Source organism: Bombina bombina, chromosome 4 (assembly GCF_027579735.1).
Source record: "Bombina bombina isolate aBomBom1 chromosome 4, aBomBom1.pri, whole genome shotgun sequence".
Classification (NCBI taxonomy): Eukaryota; Metazoa; Chordata; class Amphibia; order Anura; family Bombinatoridae; genus Bombina; species Bombina bombina.
The window spans coordinates 258,573,831-258,596,979 of NC_069502.1; the positions used below are offsets into that span (position 1 = coordinate 258,573,831).

At 44.7% G+C, this 23,149-nt stretch overlaps 1 protein-coding gene and 1 pseudogene across 1 annotated transcript in view; one reads left to right on the top strand and one right to left on the bottom strand.

Moving 5' to 3' along the window:
- Window positions 1-23,149, top strand: part of LOC128656178 (GRB10-interacting GYF protein 2) — a 131,426-nt gene that overhangs the window by 77,084 nt on the left and 31,193 nt on the right. The window lies entirely within an intron of this gene.
- LOC128656177 (myosin regulatory light chain 2, smooth muscle major isoform-like) lies at window positions 18,981-19,493 on the bottom strand (annotated as a pseudogene).

Consider the following 23,149-nt stretch of genomic DNA (forward strand, 5'->3'; position numbering starts at 1 on the left):
GCTCCTTTGGATGAAATTATGAACAAGCTTAAAGCACTTAAGCTAGCTAACGCATTTGTTTCTGATGCCGTCGTACATTTAACCAAACTTACGGCTAAGAACTCCGGATTCGCCATCCAAGCGTGCAGAGCGTTATGGCTTAAATCCTGGTCAGCTGACGTGACTTCTAAATCTAAATTGCTTAATATTCCTTTCAAAGGGCAGACCTTATTCGGGCCCGGCTTGAAAGAAATTATCGCTGACATTACGGGAGGTAAGGGCCATGCTCTGCCTCAGGACAGGGCCAAATCAAAGGCCAAACAGTCTAATTTTCGTGCCTTTCGTAACCTCAAGGCAGGAGCAGCATCAACTTCCTCCGCTCCAAAACAGGAAGGAGCTGTTGCTCGTTACAGACAGGGCTGGAAAACTAACCAGTCCTGGAACAAGGGCAAGCAGGCCAGAAAACCTGCTGCTGCCCCTAAGACAGCATGAAGAGAGGGCCCCCTATCCGGAAACGGATCTAGAGGGGGGCAGACTTTCTCTCTTCGCCCAGGCTTGGGCAAGAGATGTCCAGGATCCCTGGGCGTTGGAGATCATATCTCAGGGATATCTTCTGGACTTCAAAGCTTCTCCTCCACAAGGGAGATTTCATCTTTCAAGGTTATCAGCAAACCAAATAAAGAAAGAGGCGTTTCTACGCTGTGTACAAGACCTCTTACTAATGGGGGTGATCCACCCAGTTCCGCGGACGGAACACGGGCAAGGATTCTATTCAAATCTGTTTGTGGTTCCCAAGAAAGAGGGAACCTTCAGACCAATCTTGGACTTAAAAATCCTAAACAAATTCCTAAGAGTTCCATCATTCAAAATGGAAACTATTCGAACCATCCTACCCATGATCCAAGAGGGTCAGTACATGACCACAGTGGACTTAAAGGATGCCTACCTTCACATACCGATTCACAAGGATCATTATCGGTACCTAAGATTTGCCTTCCTAGACAGGCATTACCAGTTTGTAGCTCTTCCCTTCGGCTTAGCTACGGCTCCAAGAATCTTTACAAAGGTTCTGGGCTCACTTCTGGCGGTACTAAGACCTCGAGGCATAGCGGTGGCTCCGTACCTAGACGACATTCTGATACAAGCGTCAAGTTTTCAAACTGCCAAGTCTCATACAGAGATAGTTCTGGCATTTCTGAGGTCGCATGGGTGGAAGGTGAACGTGGAAAAGAGTTCTCTATTACCACTCACAAGGGTTCCCTTCCTAGGGACTCTTATAGATTCTGTGGAGATGAAAATTTACCTGACGGAGGCCAGGTTATCAAAACTTCTAAATGCTTGCCGTGCCCTTCATTCCATTCCACACCTGTCAGTAGCTCAGTGCATGGAAGTAATCGGCTTAATGGTCGCGGCAATGGACATAGTGCCATTTGCGCGCCTGCATCTCAGACCGCTGCAATTGTGCATGCTAAGTCAGTGGAATGGGGATTACTCAGATTTGTCCCCTCTACTATATCTGGATCAAGAGACCAGAGATTCTCTTCTATGGTGGTTTTCTCGACCCCACCTGTCCAAAGGGATGACCTTTCGCAGGCCAGATTGGACGATTGTAACAACAGACGCCAGCCTTCTAGGTTGAGGCGCAGTCTGGAATTCCCTGAAGGCTCAGGGATCATGGACTCAGGAGGAGAAACTCCTCCCAATAAATATTCTGGAGTTGAGAGCAATATTCAATGCTCTTCTAGCTTGGCCTCAGTTAGCAACTCTGAGGTTCATCAGATTTCAGTCGGACAACATCACGACTGTGGCTTACATCAATCATCAAGGGGGAACCAGGAGTTCCCTAGCGATGTTGGAAGTCTCAAAGATAATTCGCTGGGCAGAGTCTCACTCTTGCCACCTGTCAGCGATCTACATCCCAGGCGTGGAGAACTGGGAGGCGGATTTTCTAAGTCGCCAGACTTTTCATCCGGGGGAGTGGGAACTTCATCCGGAGGTCTTCGCTCAACTGATTCATCGCTGGGGCAAACCAGATCTGGATCTCATGGCGTCTCGCCAGAACGCCAAGCTTCCTTATTACGGATCCAGGTCCAGGGACCCGGGAGTGGTGCTGATAGATGCTCTGACAGCCCCTTGGGTCTTCAACATGGCTTATGCGTTTCCACCATTTCCGATGCTTCCTCGACTGATTGCCAAGATCAAGCAGGAGAGAGCATCTGTGATTCTGATAGCGCCTGCGTGGCCACGCAGGACCTGGTATGCAGACCTAGTGGACATGTCGTCCTGTCCACCATGGTCTCTGCCTCTGAGGCAGGACCTTCTAATTCAGGGTCCTTTCAACCATCCAAAGCTAATTTCTCTGAGGCTGACTGCATGGAGATTGAACGCTTGATTCTATCAAAGCGTGGCTTCTCGGAGTCGGTTATTGATACCTTAATACAGGCTCGGAAACCTGTTACCAGAAGAATTTACCATAAGATATGGCGTAAATATTTATATTGGTGCGAATCCAAGAATTACTCATGGAGTAAGGTTAGGATTCCTAGGATATTGTCTTTTCTACAAGAGGGTTTAGAAAAGGGCTTATCCGCTAGTTCGTTAAAGGGACAGATTTCTGCTCTGTCTATTCTTCTACACAAGCGTCTGGCAGAAGTTCCAGACGTTCAGGCTTTTTGTCAGGCTTTGGCTAGGATTAAGCCTGTGTTTAAGACTGTTGCTCCGCCGTGGAGCTTAAACTTAGTTCTTAACGTTCTGCAGGGCGTTCCATTTGAACCCCTTCATTCCATTGATATCAAGCTGTTATCTTGGAAAGTTCTGTTTTTGATGGCTATTTCTTCGGCTCGTAGAGTCTCTGAGTTATCTGCCTTACATTGTGATTCTCCTTATCTGATTTTTCATTCAGACAAGGTAGTTCTGCGTACTAAACCTGGGTTCTTACCTAAGGTAGTTTCTAACAGGAATATCAATCGAGATTGTTGTTCCATCATTGTGTCCTAACCCTTCTTCAAAGAAGGAACGACTTTTGCATAATCTGGACGTAGTCCGTGCCCTGAAGTTCTATTTGCAGGCAACTAAAGATTTTCGTCAAACTTCTTCCCTGTTTGTCGTTTACTCTGGACAGAGGAGAGGTCAAAAGGCTTCGGCTACCTCTCTCTCCTTTTGGCTTCGTAGCATAATACGTTTAGCCTATGAGACTGCTGGACAGCAGCCTCCTGAAAGAATTACAGCTCATTCTACTAGAGCTGTGGCTTCCACCTGGGCCTTTAAAAATGAGGCCTCTGTTGAACAGATTTGCAAGGCTGCAACTTGGTCTTCACTTCACACTTTTTCAAAATTTTACAAATTTGACACTTTTGCTTCTTCGGAGGCTATTTTTGGGAGAAAGGTACTTCAGGCAGTGGTTCCCTCCGTTTAAAGTTCCTGCCTTGTCCCTCCCTTCATCCGTGTACTTTAGCTTTGGTATTGGTATCCCATAAGTAATGGATGACCCGTGGACTGACTACACTTAACAAGAGAAAACATAATTTATGCTTACCTGATAAATTTATTTCTCTTGTAGTGTAGTCAGTCCACGGCCCGCCCTGTCTTTTAAGGCAGATCTAAATGTTAATTAAACTCCAGTCGCCACTGCACCCTATGGTTTCTCCTTTCTCGTCTTGTTTCGGTCGAATGACTGGATATGAGTGAGGGGAGGAGCTATATAGCAGCTCTGCTTGGGTGATCCTCTTGCAACTTCCTGTTGGGGAAGAGATATAATCCCATAAGTAATGGATGACCCGTGGACTGACTACACTACAAGAGAAATAAATTTATCAGGTAAGCATAAATTGTGTTTTCTCCAACATAGGTGTGTCCGGTCCACGGCGTCATCCTTACTTGTGGGATATTCTCTTCCCCAACAGGAAATGGCAAAGAGCCCAGCAAAGCTGGTCACATGATCCCTCCTAGGCTCCGCCTACCCCAGTCATTCTCTTTGCCGTTGTACAGGCAACATCTCCACGGAGATGGCTTAGAGTTTTTTAGTGTTTAACTGTAGTTTTTATTATTCAATCAAGAGTTTGTTATTTTAAAATAGTGCTGGTATGTACTATTTACTCAGAAACAGAAAAGAGATGAAGATTTCTGTTTGTATGAGGAAAATGATTTTAGCAACCGTCACTAAAATCCATGGCTGTTCCACACAGGACTGTTGAGAGCAATTAACTTCAGTTGGGGGAACAGTGTGCAGACTTTTGCTGCTTGAGGTATGACACATTCTAACAAGACGATGTAATGCTGGAAGCTGTCATTTTCCCTATGGGATCCGGTAAGCCATGTTTATTACGATCGTAAATAAGGGCTTCAAAAAGGGCTTATTAAGACTGTGGACTTTTTCTGGGCTAAATCGATTCATTATTAACACATATTTAGCCTTGAGGAATCATTTTATCTGGGTATTTTGATATAATAATATCGGCAGGCACTGTTTTAGACACCTTATTCTTTAGGGGCTTTCCCAAAGCATAGGCAGAGCCTCATTTTCGCGCCGGTGTTGCGCACTTGTTTTTGAGAGGCATGGCATGCAGTCGCATGTGAGAGGAGCTCTGATACTTAGAAAAGACTTTCTGAAGGCGTCATTTGGTATCGTATTCCCCTTGGGGCTTGGTTGGGTCTCAGCAAAGCAGATACCAGGGACTGTAAAGGGGTTAAAGTTCAAAACGGCTCCGGTTCCGTTATTTTAAGGGTTAAAGCTTCCAATTTTGGTGTGCAATACTTTTAAGGCTTTAAGACACTGTGGTGAAAATTTGGTGAATTTTGAACAATTCCTTCATGTTTTTTCGCAATTGCAGTAATAAAGTGTGTTCAGTTTAAAATTTAAAGTGACAGTAACGGTTTTATTTTAAAACGTTTTTTGTACTTTGTTATCAAGTTTATGCCTGTTTAACATGTCTGAACTACCAGATAGACTGTGTTCTGAATGTGGGGAAGCCAGAATTCCTATTCATTTAAATAAATGTGATTTATGTGATAATGACAATGATGCCCAAGATGATTCCTCAAGTGAGGGGAGTAAGCATGGTACTGCATCATTCCCTCCTTCGTCTACACGAGTCTTGCCCACTCAGGAGGCCCCTAGTACATCTAGCGCGCCAATACTCCTTACTATGCAACAATTAACGGCTGTAAAGGATAATTCTGTCAAAAACATTTTAGCCAAAATGAACCCTTATCAGCGTAAGCGCGACTGCTCTGTTTTAGATACTGAAGAGCATGACGACGCTGATAACAATATTTCTGAAGGGCCCCCAACCCAGTCTGATGGGGCCAGGGAGGTTTTGTCTGAGGGAGAAATTACTGATTCAGGGAACATTTCTCAACAAGCTGAACCTGATGTGATTGCATTTAAATTTAAGTTGGAACATCTCCGCATTCTGCTTAAGGAGGTATTATCCACTCTGGATGATTGTGACAAGTTGGTCATCCCAGAGAAACTATGTAAAATGGACAAGTTCCTAGAGGTGCCGGGGCTCCCAGAAGCTTTTCCTATACCCAAGCGGGTGGCGGACATTGTTAATAAAGAATGGGAAAGGCCCGGTATTCCTTTCGTCCCTCCCCCCATATTTAAAAAATTGTTTCCTATGGTCGACCCCAGAAAGGACTTATGGCAGACAGTCCCCAAGGTCGAGGGAGCGGTTTCCACTTTAAACAAACGCACCACTATACCCATAGAGGATAGTTGTGCTTTCAAAGATCCTATGGATAAAAAATTAGAAGGTTTGCTTAAAAAGATGTTTGTTCAGCAGGGTTACCTTCTACAACCAATTTCATGCATTGTCCCTGTCGCTACAGCCGCATGTTTCTGGTTCGATGAGCTGATAAAGGCGGTCGATAGTGATTCTCCTCCTTATGAGGAGATTATGGACAGAATCAATGCTCTCAAATTGGCTAATTCTTTCACCCTAGACGCCACTTTGCAATTGGCTAGGTTAGCGGCTAAGAATTCTGGGTTTGCTATTGTGGCGCGCAGAGCGCTTTGGTTGAAATCTTGGTCGGCTGATGCGTCTTCCAAGAACAAGCTACTTAACATTCCTTTCAAGGGGAAAACGCTGTTTGGCCCTGACTTGAAAGAGATTATCTCTGATATCACTGGGGGTAAGGGCCACGCCCTTCCTCAGGATCGGCCTTTCAAGGCAAAAAATAAACCTAATTTTCGTCCCTTTCGTAGAAACGGACCAGCCCAAAGTGCTACGTCCTCTAAGCAAGAGGGTAATACTTCTCAAGCCAAGCCAGCTTGGAGACCAATGCAAGGCTGGAACAAGGGTAAGCAGGCCAAGAAACCTGCCACTGCTACCAAGACAGCATGAAATGTTGGCCCCCGATCCGGGACCGGATCTGGTGGGGGGCAGACTCTCTCTCTTCGCTCAGGCTTGGGCAAGAGATGTTCTGGATCCTTGGGCGCTAGAAATAGTCTCCCAAGGTTATCTTCTGGAATTCAAGGGACTTCCCCCAAGGGGGAGGTTCCACAGGTCTCAGTTGTCTTCAGACCATATAAAAAGACAGGCATTCTTACATTGTGTAGAAGACCTGTTAAAAATGGGAGTGATTCATCCTGTTCCATTAAGAGAACAAGGGATAGGGTTCTACTCCAATCTGTTCATAGTTCCCAAAAAAGAGGGAACGTTCAGACCAATCTTAGATCTCAAGATCTTAAACAAGTTTCTCAAGGTTCCATCGTTCAAGATGGAAACCATTCGAACTATTCTTCCTTCCATCCAGGAAGGTCAATTCATGACCACGGTGGATTTAAAGGATGCGTATCTACATATTCCTATCCACAAGGAACATCATCGGTTCCTGAGGTTCGCATTCCTGGACAAACATTACCAGTTCGTGGCGCTTCCTTTCGGATTAGCCACTGCTCCAAGGATTTTCACAAAGGTACTAGGGTCCCTTCTAGCTGTGCTAAGACCAAGGGGCATTGCTGTAGTACCTTACTTGGACGACATTCTAATTCAAGCGTCGTCCCTTCCTCAAGCAAAGGCTCACACGGACATTGTCCTGGCCTTTCTCAGATCTCACGGATGGAAAGTGAACGTGGAAAAGAGTTCTCTATCTCCGTCAACAAGGGTTCCCTTCTTGGGAACAATAATAGACTCCTTAGAAATGAGGATTTTTCTGACAGAGGCCAGAAAAACAAAGCTTCTAGACTCTTGTCGGATACTTCATTCCGTTCCTCTTCCTTCCATAGCTCAGTGCATGGAAGTGATCGGGTTGATGGTAGCGGCAATGGACATAGTTCCTTTTGCGCGCATTCATCTAAGACCATTACAACTGTGCATGCTCAGTCAGTGGAATGGGGACTATACAGACTTGTCTCCGAAGATACAAGTAAATCAGAGGACCAGAGACTCACTCCGTTGGTGGCTGTCCCTGGACAACCTGTCACGAGGGATGACATTCCGCAGACCAGAGTGGGTCATTGTCACGACCGACGCCAGTCTGATGGGCTGGGGCGCGGTCTGGGGATCCCTGAAAGCTCAGGGTCTTTGGTCTCGGGAAGAATCTCTGTTACCGATAAATATTCTGGAACTGAGAGCGATATTCAATGCTCTCAAGGCTTGGCCTCAGCTAGCGAGGGCCAAGTTCATACGGTTTCAATCAGACAACATGACAACTGTTGCGTACATCAACCATCAGGGGGGAACAAGGAGTTCCCTGGCGATGGAAGAAGTGACCAAAATCATTCTATGGGCGGAGTCTCACTCCTGCCACCTGTCTGCTATCCACATCCCAGGAGTGGAAAATTGGGAAGCGGATTTTCTGAGTCGTCAGACATTGCATCCGGGGGAGTGGGAACTCCATCCGGAAATCTTTGCCCAAGTCACTCAGCTGTGGGGCATTCCAGACATGGATCTGATGGCCTCTCGTCAGAACTTCAAAGTTCCTTGCTACGGGTCCAGATCCAGGGATCCCAAGGCGGCTCTAGTGGATGCACTAGTAGCACCTTGGACCTTCAAACTAGCTTATGTGTTCCCGCCGTTTCCTCTCATCCCCAGGCTGGTAGCCAGGATCAATCAGGAGAGGGCGTCGGTGATCTTGATAGCTCCTGCGTGGCCACGCAGGACTTGGTATGCATATCTGGTGAATATGTCATCGGCTCCACCTTGGAAGCTACCTTTGAGACGAGACCTTCTTGTTCAGGGTCCGTTCGAACATCCGAATCTGGTTTCACTCCAGCTGACTGCTTGGAGATTGAACGCTTGATCTTATCGAAGCGAGGGTTCTCAGATTCTGTTATCGATACTCTTGTTCAGGCCAGAAAGCCTGTAACTAGAAAGATTTACCACAAAATTTGGAAAAAATATATCTGTTGGTGTCAATCTAAAGGATTCCCTTGGGACAAGGTTAAGATTCCTAGGATTCTATCCTTCCTTCAAGAAGGATTGGACAAAGGACTATCTGCAAGTTCCCTGAAGGGACAGATTTCTGCCTTGTCTGTGTTACTTCACAAAAAGCTGGCCGCTGTGCCAGATGTTCAAGCCTTTGTTCAGGCTCTGGTTAGAATTAAGCCTGTTTACAAACCTTTGACTCCTCCTTGGAGTCTCAATTTAGTTCTTTCAGTTCTTCAGGGGGTTCCGTTTGAACCCTTGCATTCCGTTGATATTAAGATATTATCTTGGAAAGTTTTGTTTTTAGTTGCAATTTCTTCTGCTAGAAGAGTTTCAGAATTATCTGCTCTGCAGTGTTCTCCTCCTTATCTGGTGTTCCATGCAGATAAGGTGGTTTTACGTACTAAACCTGGTTTTCTTCCAAAAGTTGTTTCTAATAAAAACATTAACCAGGAGATTATCGTACCTTCTCTGTGTCCGAAACCAGTTTCAAAGAAGGAACGTTGGTTGCACAATTTGGATGTTGTTCGCGCTCTAAAATTCTATTTAGATGCTACAAAGGATTTTAGACAAACATCTTCCTTGTTTGTTGTTTATTCCGGTAAAAGGAGAGGGCAAAAAGCAACTTCTACCTCTCTCTCTTTTTGGATTAAAAGCATCATCAGATTGGCTTACGAGACTGCCGGACGGCAGCCTCCCGAAAGAATCACAGCTCATTCCACTAGGGCTGTGGCTTCCACATGGGCCTTCAAGAACGAGGCTTCTGTTGATCAGATATGTAGGGCAGCGACTTGGTCTTCACTGCACACTTTTACCAAATTTTACAAGTTTGATACTTTTGCTTCTTCTGAGGCTATTTTTGGGAGAAAGGTTTTGCAAGCCGTGGTGCCTTCCATTTAGGTGACCTGATTTGCTCCCTCCCTTCATCCGTGTCCTAAAGCTTTGGTATTGGTTCCCACAAGTAAGGATGACGCCGTGGACCGGACACACCTATGTTGGAGAAAACAGAATTTATGTTTACCTGATAAATTACTTTCTCCAACGGTGTGTCCGGTCCACGGCCCGCCCTGGTTTTTTTAATCAGGTCTGATAATTTATTTTCTTTAACTACAGTCACCACGGTACCATATGGTTTCTCCTATGCAAATATTCCTCCTTAACGTCGGTCGAATGACTGGGGTAGGCGGAGCCTAGGAGGGATCATGTGACCAGCTTTGCTGGGCTCTTTGCCATTTCCTGTTGGGGAAGAGAATATCCCACAAGTAAGGATGACGCCGTGGACCGGACACACCGTTGGAGAAAGTAATTTATCAGGTAAACATAAATTCTGTTTTTTTGTTGTTTTTTTTTAAATCTTTTTCCCCTTAATAAATCAATTTCTTTATTCACGTTTATATATTAATATGATGTCTTCACATCTGAAAGGATGAATTGATGAAGAGGAGGCGTCTTATTCCAATAACCTTCTTCTTAAGATGCACTTACTACTTCATATAAAGGACTTGTACCTAGCTGGCAGCAGAACTATGTGAAAGGCACGGGTGTAAAAATGCCTAAGTGCGGTTTTCCTTTTGAGCTCTTTAAAGATGGCAGCACAGATTAAAAATGACTTTGCCTTCTACACCTACAATCCAAACTGTTGTGTTTCAGATCTGAAGTAAAACTTAATTCTATTTGGGTATAAGACAGGACTGCCTCACTTGGGGTTTCTTGAAACCAATTGTGGGGTCTGTTGCAGTAAAGGCCACAGCCTGCTTGAATAAAATTGTCACAATCTCCTCTGTGATTTTCAATTTTGAGTTACCACCATCTTTAAAAATCTCTTATGAGGGGGCGGAGCTTACCATCAAGGGAGCAAGACGTGTTCTGGTGAAGCTCCTGGCCTTATACACTTTACCACAGCTATTATTCCTACAAATTAACTCCAAATGCTTCAAGACTTGAACTTTGGAGGCAAAAGCAGTAACCACTGAGTTGAAGGACAGATGGAGGCATAAAAATCTTAAGATCTCGCTTTTCTACCGGGAGACAACCACGCAGCATTACACATCACTGACTGGAGAGTCAAACGCCAACGTAGCTCATGTGTAGCAGTGGCCTGATCAATGAGCATTTATACTGCTAGACACAGCAACAAAGCTTGGGATATCGAACCCCTGGGAGGAGCGCTCAGGTTTGCTGAACCACGGTAGCTAACCCCTATCCAAAATGGCGACAATATTACAGTTTCTGCAACAACTGGAGTCAAAAATGGACCTCCACTTCCTAATACTACATAGAGAACTTTCTTCTGAGCAGCACCCTACAGAAGAGGAGTTTTGACCCAGCTCAAGGGATTCACAGTATATGGATCATATACTAGCCGCCTCCTCCTCCTCCTCTGCAAAGACCTGGAGCTGAACACTGCTCTGACCGCTCATCAATGGACGCTCACCAACTTACCTCTTCAAGAGAGATTATGTCTCTACAGCCCTAGCAAAGATACCGGACTCCTACTCCAGCATTGATGAACGTTCCATTGCGATGGAAGATACAGCCGACCTCGCAGATCACGGTGTTTGCGGAGGTGTTTCTGATCTTTTTCCAGCTGCTGGGACAAAGGCTCCAGAGACTAAACCAAGCTAACGGGGGAATATTACCCCAGAAGACGTCTGTCACTTACAGAGAGGGAGCTCTAAAAATAGCAGATCCTGGAGATTTATGGAGGCATCCCTCTGCAACGGAATGCTGTCTGCCTATCCTCCTCTAGAAGATGCTAAGTGTCAATCGCCCATGATAAGTCCCTCTCGAGCCCAGAGCATGCTACTCATTGTTCCCTATTTTGGCCTTCCTGTTATTGGAGTTGGATAGCGAACTCAACCATTCTTACAGGCATCATATGTTTCTGTTTTTATGCCTTCTAGCTAAAAAGTTTGTTGTTGTTTAGATAATGTGTTAGTGCAGTGTTTTGCCTAAGTGTGTTGAGTGATTAACTAATTCTCACCGCAGACTGTGGAGCTGCAGAGGGGATAGATTGAACACATTTAAATATTTGTGAGTGATTTGTATCTTTCAGCTTAATGTTGTTTTTGCACTACTTTTATGGTATTTATTTGGGGGAAATATCTACATGATGCCTATCAACTGAATTTAATGATATAGCTCCCTGTTTTATGCTAGAACACCCTCTGTCATAGAACCTTATTGGATCAAGCTTAGTTACTATGTTGTAATTTTATTTCCTTAATACACTTAAAAATGTATATTAGATTGAAACGCTCATCACGATACAACTTCCAACATCATATACCACTTTCCGATAGTTTTCTGCTTAAGAATAGTATTGTCCGGGTTCTAGATGGCCTTCCCCACTTGAGGGTTAGCTCTACATATCATACTTCATTTCTCTGAATGCTACTTGTCATAATAGCTAGTACCTCACACATTTGAGATTGCAGTCTTGAGAAGTGGGGTATTGTTTTAAAGGGTAATAAATGGTCCTTTAGGTGACCCCTATCAATTCCTGCATACACTCAGTCTCATTTTAAAAATATATCTCTCTAATTTTTTTTTTTTGGATACACCCTGCTTTACCCGCATTAAGAGCCTCAAGATTCTATCCTTACCAGAGACAAGAAAGGGAGAGAGAGTGTTGTAAATATTAGCTATAATTTATCGTAACTAATGGATGCATATCTCCATATTTCACAGGACTCATTACAATGTGTGTAGCCCTAACCAGGACACAGTTATTCACTTTCATGGTAAAGGATTCAACTCCTACCCCTAGTTAATATTTTTCATAAGTAACGCTTCTGTTAATCTGAATTTGTTTCATATTCATTCCACTATGGTAATTCTCGGAGGAACTTATCCAACAGCTGAGAAAGTGTTGGCGAGGGTTCCTCTGAGTCTCATATACACTATGGTTCTTGTATACATTGTCATCTATTTATTAGTTCATTGTTTATGATGCATGCTAAGGGTGAAGCACACTTTTGATGTTCCACCTATTATGCAACAATAGGAAAGTATCCTTTAGCTAAGCTCTCAGCTACTATAGTACAATAATACCTAAAATATAGTCTCACAGAGGTTACTCCCTGATTAACATCCCCCCTTTTACGCAATATCCTATATGACAAGGTTGATATTAGCACAAACATTTCATATTCCCTCAAGCAGCAACCTACTATTTAACTTCTTAATCCCTAACTAAAGAAAGTCTTTAACACTTAAGATCTTACGACATATAGCATTGTTTTCGCTCCCATAATGTTTATCATTACGACCCGCACCTCCCCCCACCTCACCTTCCCCTCTCATACAAAGCGGCTCTTGCCCGCTGATCTTCCGTATTCCCCACCCAAACCATATTTCTACCCTTCCAAAAATGTAGGTGTCTCTGCCATCTAATTAATCCTCGCACTTCCACCCACTAAAGGTGATTTATTAAACTAAACTACTGAACCTTCTACTTATCACCTGCTTTGATCTAGGCTCGCCAGCCCTTGACATCTACACCATATTATAATTTACAACATTGAGTAGAATTTAGGTTTCAGTTGTGATACCCAGTTTATATGTCTATGACTTCTCTATATAGCTCTCTTTTTAGATAACACGGAATACTATTTGATAAAGTGACATTTGTTGTTTTCACTTCTCAATGACTGACATGATAATGTATTTCTCCAACATAGGTGTGTCCGGTCCACGGCGTCATCCTTACTTGTGGGATATTCTCTTCCCCAACAGGAAATGGCAAAGAGCCCAGCAAAGCTGGTCACATGATCCCTCCTAGGCTCCGCCTACCCCAGTCATTCTCTTTGCCGTTGTACAGGCAACATCTCCACGGAGATGGCTTAGAGTTTTTTAGTGTTTAACTGTAGTTTTTCATTATTCAATCAAGAGTTTGTTATTTTCAAATAGTGCTGGTACGTACTATTTACTCAGAAACAGAAAAGAGATGAAGAATTCTGTTTGTATGAGGAAAATGATTTTAGCAACCGTAACTAAAATCCATGGCTGTTCCACACAGGACTGTTGAGAGCAATTAACTTCAGTTGGGGGAACAGTTTGCAGTCCCTTGCTGCTTGAGGTATGACACATTCTAACAAGACGATGTAATGCTGGAAGCTGTCATTTTCCCTATGGGATCCGGTAAGCCATGTTTATTACGATTGTAAATAAGGGCTTCACAAGGGCTTATTTAAACTGTAGACTTTTTCTGGGCTAAATCGATTGATTATTAACACATATTTAGCCTTGAGGAATCATTTTATCTGGGTATTTTGATATAATAATATCGGCAGGCACTGTTTTAGACACCTTATTCTTTAGGGGCTTTCCCAAAGCATAGGCAGAGTCTCATTTTCGCGCCGGTGTTGCGCACTTGTTTTTGAGAGGCATGGCATGCAGTCGCATGTGAGAGGAGCTCTGATACTTATAAAAGACTTCTGAAGGCGTCATTTGGTATCGTATTCCCCTTTGGGTTTGGTTGGGTCTCAGCAAAGCAGATACCAGGGACTGTAAAGGGGTTTAAAGCTTAAAACGGCTCCGGTTCCGTTATTTTAAGGGTTAAAGCTTCCAAAATTGGTGTGCAATATTTTCAAGGCTTTAAGACGCTGTGGTGAAAATTTGGTGAATTTTGAACAATTCCTTCATGTTTTTTCGCAATTGCAGTAATAAAGTGTGTTCAGTTTAAAATTTAAAGTGACAGTAACGGTTTTATTTTAAAACGTTTTTTGTACTTTCTGATCAAGTTTATGCCTGTTTAACATGTCTGAACTACCAGATAGACTGTGTTCTGAATGTGGGGAAGCCAGAATTCCTATTCATTTAAATAAATGTGATTTATGTGATAATGACAATGATGCCCAAGATGATTCCTCAAGTGAGGGGAGTAAGCATGGTACTGCATCATTCCCTCCTTCGTCTACACGAGTCTTGCCCACTCAGGAGGCCCCTAGTACATCTAGCGCGCCAATACTCCTTACTATGCAACAATTAACGGCTGTAATGGATAATTCTGTCAAAAACATTTTAGCCAAAATGAACCCTTGTCAGCGTAAGCGTGGCTGCTCTGTTTTAGTTACTGAAGAGCATGACGACGCTGATATTAATATCTCTGAAGGGCCCCTAACCCAATCTGAGGGGGCCAGGGAGGTTTTGTCTGAGGGAGAAATTACTGATTTAGGGAACATTTCTCAGCAGGCTGAATCTGATGTGATTACATTTAAATTTAAATTGGAACATCTCCGCATTTTGCTTAAGGAGGTATTATCCACTCTGGATGATTGTGAAAATTTAGTCATCCCAGAGAAACTATGTAAAATGGACAAGTTCCTAGAGGTGCCGGGGCTCCCAGAAGCTTTTCCTATACCCAAGCGGGTGGCGGACATTGTTAATAAAGAATGGGAAAGGCCCGGTATTCCTTTCGTCCCTCCCCCCATATTTAAAAAATTGTTTCCTATGGTCGACCCCAGAAAGGACTTATGGCAGTCAGTCCCCAAGGTCGAGGGAGCGGTTTCTACTTTAAACAAACGCACCACTATTCCCATAGAGGATAGTTGTGCTTTCAAAGATCCTATGGATAAAAAATTAGAAGGTTTGCTTAAAAAGATGTTTGTTCAGCAGGGTTACCTTCTACAACCCATTTCATGCATTGTCCCTGTCACTACTGCCGCATATTTCTGGTTTGATGAACTGCTTAAGGTGCTCGATAGTGACTCTCCTCCTTATGAGGAGATTATGGACAGAATCAATGCTCTCAAATTGGCTAATTCTTTCACTCTAGACGCCTCTTTGCAATTGGCTAAGTTAGCGGCTAAGAACTCTGGGTTTGCTATTGTGGCGCGCAGAGCGCTTTGGTTGAAATCTTGGTCGGCTGATGCGTCTTCCAAGAACAAGCTACTAAACATTCCTTTCAAGGGGAAAACGTTGTTTGGTCCTGACTTGAAGGAGATTATCTCTGATATCACTGGGGGTAAGGGCCACGCCCTTCCTCAGGATCGGCCTTTCAAGGTAAAAAATAGACCTAATTTTCGTCCCTTTCGTAAAAACGGACCAGCCCAAGGTGCTACGTCCTCTAAGCAAGAGGGTAATACTTCTCAGGCCAAGCCAGCTTGGAGACCAATGCAAGGCTGGAACAAGGGAAAGCAGGCCAAGAAACCTGCCACTGCTACCAAGACAGCATGAAATATTGGCCCCCGATCCGGGACCGGATCTGGTGGGGGGCAGACTCTCTCTCTTCGCTCAGGCTTGGGCAAGAGATGTTCTGGATCCTTGGGCGCTAGAAATAGTCTCCCAGGGTTATCTTCTGGAATTCAAGGGACTTCCCCCAAGGGGGAGGTTCCACAGGTCGCAGTTGTCTTCAGACCACATAAAAAGACAGGCGTTCTTACATTGTGTAGAAGACCTGTTAAAAATGGGAGTGATTCATCCTGTTCCATTAAGAGAACAAGGGATGGGGTTCTACTCCAATCTGTTCATAGTTCCCAAAAAAGAGGGAACGTTCAGACCAATCCTAGATCTCAAGATCTTAAACAAATTTCTCAAGGTCCCATCGTTCAAGATGGAAACCATTCGAACTATCCTTCCTTCCATCCAGGAAGGTCAATTCATGACCACGGTGGATTTAAAGGATGCGTATCTACATATTCCTATCCACAAGGAACATCATCGGTTCCTAAGGTTTGCATTCCTGGACAAACATTACCAGTTCGTGGCGCTTCCTTTCGGATTAGCCACTGCTCCAAGGATTTTCACAAAGGTACTAGGGTCCCTTCTAGCGGTGCTAAGACCAAGGGGCATTGCAGTAGTACCTTACCTGGACGACATTCTGATTCAAGCGTCGTCCCTTCCTCAAGCAAAGGCTCACACGGACATTGTCCTGGCCTTCCTCAGATCTCACGGCTGGAAAGTGAACGTGGAAAAGAGTTCTCTATCCCCGTCAACAAGGGTTCCCTTCTTGGGAACAATTATAGACTCCTTAGAAATGAGGATCTTTCTAACAGAGGCCAGAAAAACAAAGCTTCTGGACTCTTGTCGGATACTTCATTCCGTTCCTCTTCCTTCCATAGCTCAGTGCATGGAAGTGATCGGGTTGATGGTGGCGGCGATGGACATAGTTCCTTTTGCGCGCATTCATCTAAGACCATTACAACTGTGCATGCTCAGTCAGTGGAATGGGGACTATACAGACTTGTCTCCGAAGATACAAGTAAATCAGAGAACCAGAGACTCACTCCGTTGGTGGCTGTCCCTGGACAATCTGTCTCAAGGGATGATGTTCCACAGACCAGAGTGGGTCATTGTCACGACCGACGCCAGTCTGATAGGCTGGGGCGCGGTCTGGGGATCCCTGAAAGCTCAGGGTCTTTGGTCTCGGGAAGAATCTCTTCTACCGATAAATATTCTGGAACTGAGAGCGATATTCAATGCTCTCCAGGCCTGGCCCCAGCTTGCGAGGACCAGGTTCATACGGTTTCAATCAGACAACATGACGACTGTTGCGTACATCAACCATCAGGGGGGAACAAGGAGTTCCCTAGCGATGGAAGAAGTAACCAAAATTATTCTTTGGGCGGAGTCTCACTCCTGCCACCTGTCTGCTATCCATATCCCAGGAGTGGAAAATTGGGAAGCGGATTTTCTGAGTCGGCAGACATTGCATCCGGGGGAGTGGGAACTCCATCCGGAAATCTTTGCCCAAGTCACTCACCTGTGGGGCATTCCAGACATGGATCTGATGGCCTCTCGTCAGAACTTCAAAGTTCCTTGCTACGGGGCCAGATCCAGGGATCCCAAGGCGGCTCTAGTGGATGCACTAGTAGCACCTTGGACCTTCAAACTAGCTTATGTGTTCCCGCCATTTCCTCTCATCCCCAGGCTGATAGCCAGGATCAAGCAGGAGAGGGCGTCGGTGATCTTGATAGCTCCTGCGTGGCCACGCAGGACTTGGTATGCAGATCTGGTGAATATGTCATCGGCTCCACCTTGGAAGCTACCTTTGAGACGAGACCTTCTTGTTCAGGGTCCGTTCGAACATCCGAATCTGGTTTCACTCCAGCTGACTGCTTGGAGATTGAACGCTTGATTTTATCGAAGCGAGGATTCTCAGATTCTGTTATCGATACTCTTGTTCAGGCCAGAAAGCCTGTGACTAGAAAGATTTACCACAAAATTTGGAAAAAATATATCTGTTGGTGTGAATCTAAAGGATTCCCTTGGGACAAGGTTAAGATTCCTAGGATTCTATCCTTCCTTCAAGAAGGATTGGAAAAAGGATTATCTGCAAGTTCCCTGAAGGGACAGATTTCTGCCTTGTCGGTATTACTTCACAAAAAGCTGGCAGCTGTGCCAGATGTTCAAGCCTTTGTTCAGGCTCTGGTTAGAATCAAGCCTGTTTACAAACCTTTGACTCCTCCTTGGAGTCTCAATTTAGTTCTTTCAGTTCTTCAGGGGGTTCTGTTTGAACCCTTACATTCCGTTGATATTAAGTTATTATCTTGGAAAGTTTTGTTTTTAGTTGGGATTTCTTCTGCTAGAAGAGTCTCAGAATTATCTGCTCTGCAGTGTTCTCCTCCTTATCTGGTGTTCCATGCAGATAAGGTGGTTTTACGTACTAAACCTGGTTTTCTTCCAAAAGTTGTTTCTAACAAAAACATTAACCAGGAGATTATCGTACCTTCTCTGTGTCCAAAACCAGTTTCAAAGAAGGAACGTTTGTTGCACAATTTGGATGTTGTTCGCGCTCTAAAATTCTATTTAGATGCTACAAAGGATTTTAGACAAACATCTTCCTTGTTTGTTGTTTATTCAGGTAAAAGGAGAGGTCAAAAGGCAACTTCTACCTCTCTCTCTTTTTGGATTAAAAGCATCATCAGATTGGCTTACGAGACTGCCGGACGGCAGCCTCCCGAAAGAATCACAGCTCATTCCACTAGGGCTGTGGCTTCCACATGGGCCTTCAAGAACGAGGCTTCTGTTGATCAGATATGTAGGGCAGCGACTTGGTCTTCACTGCACACTTTTACCAAATTTTACAAGTTTGATACTTTTGCTTCTTCTGAGGCTATTTTTGGGAGAAAGGTTTTGCAAGCCGTGGTGCCTTCCATTTAGGTGACCTGATTTGCTCCCTCCCTTCATCCGTGTCCTAAAGCTTTGGTATTGGTTCCCACAAGTAAGGATGACGCCGTGGACCGGACACACCTATGTTGGAGAAAACAGAATTTATGTTTACCTGATAAATTTCTTTCTCCAACGGTGTGTCCGGTCCACGGCCCGCCCTGGTTTTTTTTAATCAGGTCTGATATTTTATTTTCTTTAACTACAGTCACCACGGTACCATATGGTTTCTCCTATGCAAATATTCCTCCTTAACGTCGGTCGAATGACTGGGGTAGGCGGAGCCTAGGAGGGATCATGTGACCAGCTTTGCTGGGCTCTTTGCCATTTCCTGTTGGGGAAGAGAATATCCCACAAGTAAGGATGACGCCGTGGACCGGACACACCGTTGGAGAAAGAAATTTATCAGGTAAACATAAATTCTGTTTTTTGTTATGTAAACTGGTATCTCGCTGTTACATTATTTAGCAACCTCAATAAAAAAAATATATTTAAAAAATAGATAAAAATCTCCTATGAACTTTAGTCATCCTTGTCCTTTGCCCCGTGTTTCAGGATACGTGTGAATTCTACATAGTTGAAATTGCCTTTCTTGTCAATTGGTGCCTCTCTATACATCTCATCCACTTCATCTGTGAATCTGTCTCCCATTGTGGTCAGAAGTTCTTGTAAGTGATCTTCATTGATGGATCCTGTTCCCTCCTCATCAAAGCAGATGACATCCATGGGGTCTGTGCCATTCAGTTTCTCTGCAAACATTGTTAGGAACATTGTGAAATTAATGGGGCCAGGAGCCTCACTCATCATGGCTTCCAAGTATTCATCAGATGGGTTCTTACCCATAGAGGCCAACATGTCGTGTAGATCCTCCTTGTCGATGAAGCCGTCCCGATTCTGGTCAACCATGTTGAAGGCCTCCTTAAACTCCTGGATCTGGGACTAATTAAACATGGCAAACACATTGGAAGTCGCTCTCTGGGGGCGCTTCTTAGTGGTCTTGGCCTTGGTCTTTGCCTTGGTCTTTTTGCTGGACATGATGGTGTGAGGTGGGTGAACCTAAGTTTCTTTTTTACGGAATCACAGGTAGGTGGGAAGGAGGAGAGACCAGATCATGTGACAAGTGAAGGGAGGGACCCAGGAAGGTGCTGGCGAGGGAAACATTGGGTATTTCTAAACTCATGACAAAATTTAGAATCTATTTATCATGGGTGTTTTTTGGTGGTTGTAGATTAATATAAGGAGAGTCCACGGCTTCATTCCTTACTGTTGGGAAATACTGAACCTGGCCACCAGGAGGAGGCAAAGACACCCCAGCCAAAGGCTTAAATACCTCTCCCACTTCCCCCCACCCCCCAGTCATTCTTTGCCTTCCATCACAGGAGGATGGCAGAGAAGTGTCAGATTTCGGAGCTGTTCCTCTAGAGGGTATATGCCTTTTGATATGGAACTGGAGTTTTAAGTAGTCTTGTCAGCCTCTGTGAGAGCATTGACGAAAGTTAGTCTGGAGATGCAGGGAGTGTCTCTTTACGAAACCATCCAGACTGCCTGTTAATAGCTCCTTAAGCAACCAGTGTTGACTAGTGCTTTCTTCACTCAAGTCCATGTCGGGAGCAATGCTACAAGACTGTCACACTTGAGGCGGTGTTTCTGTTCCACAGCATGGATTCTGGTAGGATCGTTTAAATTTTTACTTATGTTGAAATTGCTGAAGACAGGGTCACAGTGTGACTCCTTTTATCTTTATAGAATCATGGGTTAATATCTCAAATGTTTTACTTTTGATTTTATGCTGCTTTATGTGTGAGAATAATTTTTTTGGGCTCATAGACTATTATGTGGGAACGGAACATACAGGTTTTTACTTTCACTTTGAATGATGCGCAGCTTGGTGCGCTTTTTCTCATAGCAGGGACAGTCCTGCCTGGCGCACCACCTGACCGGGTGTGGTCACACTTTAGTTTGCTTTTTCCTGACCTATCTAGCTGTCGGAGAGGTCGCTACTTTCTCTGGTTGCCTGGGTCTTAAGAGGTGATGAGTGCCCCAGTCATTGGGTGTATAAAGGTGCCGTCTACCTCTGAGGACTTGCCGTCCCGTGAGCTGCATACCCATCCGTCATCTCCATTATCACATGCAGCTTACTGTAGCACGCCGGATAATCCGTCTGGAGGGAGCCTTTTACCATGGTACTTCACCGCACAGTTAAAGTCTGCAGTGTCTGAGGCTCTTAGTGCTTTACCTCGCCCTGCCAAGCGCAAGTGAAATGTTAAACATAGCTCTCAGGTCCAGGGGACATCCAGTGATTTTATTAGATTTTTCATCTTTTTGTGTATCCCAGGATGGGTCACACTGAGTCTTCAGAGTGACATTTCTAAATTGGAGTCTGCTTCCTTTAGGCCTCCGGTTGTGGAGGAGCCAGACTTTACGTTTTCTTCTAAAGGAGGTTCTGTCGACATTAGCGGTTCCAGAGGCCAAGTTGCCTGATGAACCTTTGATTCCTAAATTAGACAGTGTACGAGGTAAGTGTAGCGCCGCTACCTTTTCCTCTACTTGTAAAGATGGCGAACATTATTAAGAACTAGTGGGATAGAATTGGATTTTCCTTTTCCCCTTCATCTGCCTTTAAAAATAATGTATTCCTGGTCCCGGACTCTCAGCTGGAGTAATGGGGTTCCGTCACTAAGGTGGATGGCGCTATCTCCACGTTAGGTAAGCGTGCTACTATCCCTCTTGAGGATAGTTAGTCTTTCAGAGAGCCGATGGATAAGAAGATGGAAACCTTTCTCTGGAAAATGTTTCAGCATACTGGATATTTATTTCAATCGACTGTTGCCTCGGTTGCTGGAGCTACGGCCTACTAGTGCGACTCCTTAGTGGATTTTATCGAGGTGGAGGGCCCCCTTGATCTTATTCAAGAAAGGATTAAAGCTTTGAGAATTGCTAATTATTTTATCTGTGATGCAAACATGCAGATTATTCACTTGAATGCTAACATATCTGGTTTCTCAGTACAGTCTCGTCGGGCGCTGTGGCTGAAGTCCTGGTCTGCGGACATGACTACTAAGTGTAAACTACTTTCCCTCCCCTTTAAGGGAAATATTTTATTTGGTCCATGCCTGGACTTCATTATCTCCACGGTTACAGGGGGCAAGGATGCCTTCCTACCGCAAAAAAGAACAAATCTAAGGGACAAGGTTCTAATTTTCGTTCCTTTCGTTCTGAAAAGGCCCAACGTCAGCAGGCCTCCTCTAAGCCCGAGCAAACCAAGAGCACTTGGAAGCTGGCTCAATCCTGGAATAAATCTAAGCAGAACAAGAAGCCTGCCGAGAACAAGTCGGCATGAAGGTGCGGTCCCCGATGCGGCGCTGGATCGTGTAGGGGGCAGACTGTTGCAGTTTTTAGATGCTTGGTTCAGGGACGTGCAGGATCCGTGGGTCCTGGAGGTCGTTGCTCAGGGATACAAGATAGGTTTCCACCCAAGGGCAGATTTCTCCTCTCAAGCCTGTTTTCAAAACCAGAAAAGAGGGAAGCCATTCTGGGGTGCGTGCAGGATTTATCTTTAGGGGTCATTGTCCCGGTGTCTATCGCAGAAAGAGGTTTGGGATACTACTAAAACCTGTTTGTGGTCCCAATGGAGGAGGGAACTTTCTGCCCGATTCTGAACCTAACTTGCTTAAACAAGTTTCTAAATATCCCTACGTTCAAGATGGAGACAATAGGGTCCATCCTTCCTCTAGTTCAGGAAGGACAGTTCATGGCCACTATCGCTCTGAAGGGTACCTATCTTCACGTTCCAATCCACAGGGACCATTTCCAGTTCCTAAAGTTTGCGTTCCTGGATCCGCACTTCCATTTCATTGTACTTCCGTTTGATCTAGCTACTGCTCCAAGAATCTTTACAAAGGTACTTGTGGCTCTCCTGGCCATTGCCAGAGCTCAAGGTATAGCAGTAGCTCCCTACTTGGACGACATTCTGGTTCACGCACCATCCTTTCGTCTGGCAGAGGACCATTCGATATCTCTTCTCTCCTACTTCGATCACATGAATGGAAGATAAATTTAGAGAAGAGTAATTCTCTTTTTCCAAGCACCAGGGTAGTATTCCTGGGTACTATAATAGACTCAATATGTATGAGGATATTTCTAACCGACCAGAGACGTTGCAAGCTAGGTTTGGCATGTCTTGCCCTCCGGCCATCTGTGGCTCAGTGAATTGAGGTAATTGGTCTCATTGTGTCCAGCATGGACATAATTCCATTTGCCAGGTTCCATCTCAGACCATTACAACTGTGCATGCTGAGTTAGTGGAACGGCGATCATTCGGATCGGTCTCAACAGATTTCCTTGAACAGCCGGTCGACAGAATTGCTCTCTCTAGATCATCTGTTCCGAGGGACATCCTTTCTAAGACCATCCAGTGAGATTGTGACTACAGACGCGAGTCTCTCAGGATGGGGGAACTGTTTGGGGTGCCAAGAAGGCACAGGGCCTGTGGTCTCGGGAGGAATGCTCCCTCCTGATCAACTTTCTGGAACTAAGAGCAATCTACAATGCTCTGAAGGCTTGGCCTCTTTGGGTTTGTCCCGGTTTATCAGATTCCGTTCAGACAATATAACCTCGGTGGCTTACATCAACCATCGGGGGGAATGAGAAGTTCCCCAGCAATGAGGGAAGTATCTTGGATTCTGGAGTGG